The sequence below is a fragment of the Cynara cardunculus genome, assembly GCF_001531365.2.
Source record: "Cynara cardunculus var. scolymus isolate 2C chromosome LG 12, CcrdV1, whole genome shotgun sequence".
Classification (NCBI taxonomy): Eukaryota; Viridiplantae; Streptophyta; class Magnoliopsida; order Asterales; family Asteraceae; genus Cynara; species Cynara cardunculus.
The window spans coordinates 34,250,286-34,252,571 of record NC_037539.1 but is presented as its reverse complement, the minus strand read 5'-3'; positions in this window follow the sequence as shown (position 1 = coordinate 34,252,571).

The window sequence follows — 2,286 nt, the reverse complement described above, 5'->3', positions numbered from 1 at the left end:
ACTCACATTGAAAGTCTTTTTGAAACCAAATACTTGAAGTCAATTGATCTTTAATCCAGGAATAATCCGGTCAAGACTTCACTTTTTAAATCACTCAAATTCACAAAATGGCAAGAAGAAGGGAAATGGAGGCTAAACCCTCCCTTTTATACTTTCCCTTTAGGGAAAGTCACCTACTACAGCCGACACCACATGCATGCCTTCACACTAAAAACATATAACCATACATGTATATATATATATATACACACTTATGCATACATGCACATACATGCATGCATATCTTACATATATATATATATCATGCAAACATGTACATCCAAAAATACACATAATCTCATTTATGTATCTATATTATGCACATTTTCACTTACTAACATGATCAAATGTATCAATTTATCATGCTGTCACATAATCACATATAACAAATAATCACTTATTTATTATCTCAGGTGACAACCAAGATCTGGTTATCACATATGGCATCTTGAGAGAGTTAGAATCATTAGTTGCTATTTTTTTCAATTTTTGAATTATTTAAAATAAAACACATCATTAAATGAATGAACCTTTCATTTACTTTTTATCTATAAGTTACATATAATAATCTAATAAACCTTTAAATCTTATATCTATAAATATATAATCTATATATGTATAATCTATAATTCTCAATCCACATTGTGTCATATCATGTCTTTTGGTTCTTACTTRTAGATTATAGATATATATATATATATATATTATTTATAGATATAAAGATTTAAAGGTTTATTAGATCATTAGATTATTATATGTAACTTATAAATAAAAAGTAAATGAAAGGTTCATTCATTTAATGATATGTTTTTATTTTAAATAAATATATATCTATATAAAGGAGAATCTTCAAAAGATGATGTGGCATCTTGAGAGAGTTAGAATCATTAGTTGCTATTTTTTCCAATTTTTGAATTATTTAAAATAAAAACACATCATTAAATGAATGAATCTTTCATTTACTTTTTATTTATAAGTTATGTATAATAATCTAATAAACCCTTAAATCTTCATATCTATAAATATATAATCTATATATCTATAATCTATAATTCTCAATCCACATTGTGTCATATCATGTCTTTTGGTTCTTACTTATAGATTATAGATATATATATATATATATATATATTATTTATAGATATAAAGATTTAAAGGTTTATTAGATTATTAGATTATTATATGTAACTTATAGATAAAATGTAAATGAAAGGTTCATTCATTTAATGATATGTTTTTATTTTAAATAATTCATAAATTGGAAAAAATAGCAACTAATGATTCTAACTCTCTCAAGATGCCACATCTGGTTAATTTCATATTTTACCAGTGCCTCTGGTTATGTTAAAATCTTATTTGTCTTATATCTCATCTTATTTTCCATAAGTTTTAGTTTAGACGGATCAGAGGCTCCTTGAAACCCCTCTTTTCCTACATGCAAGTTGCTATTGTTTCCAATTTTTGAATTATTTAAAATAAATTATTGTCATCGTGCAACGCACGATATCAAACACTAGTATCATATATTTACAAGTAAAATACGAATTTGTTTCCTATGATTTGGTGGTTTTTATGAAAATGGTCCTGAATTTCATTCATTACACATTTAGGACTCATCTTATGTCGTTTTGTAATGAGCTAGTCCTTCTTTCTAAGGCCATCCAGTTCCTTCATTAACCTTAAGGGCATTTTCGTTTTTTTTTTTTTTGTTGCCTTTCATCGAGGGACCAGCATAAAGTCTACAAAATTAAAATATGTATACTTTGAGTTTATTAAATCAATTAATTATTATAAGTTAATATATATTAATTATTATACTTTTAAGTTTATTTTAATATATAATATATTTTTTAAGATAATATGTATCCTACATGCACGTACGTGTACACACACATATATATATATATATATATATATATATACATAGATTTGGGATCATGTGAGACCAGCCTGTTTTCATGAGACCCATGAGACCAGCTTTTTACACTTGAAACTTCACAGCAAAATGCTGTGAAAGTAACATTCACAATGTTTTTGCTGTGAAGGTTCGACTTTTTTAAACCTTCACAGTGTTTTTGCTGTGAAGTTTCAAGTTTAAAAATGTGGTCTCACGGGTCTCACGAAAACAGTCTGGTCTCACGTGAACCCAACCCTATACATATACATATACATATACATATACATATACATATACATATACATATACATATACATATACATATACATATACATATACATATACATATA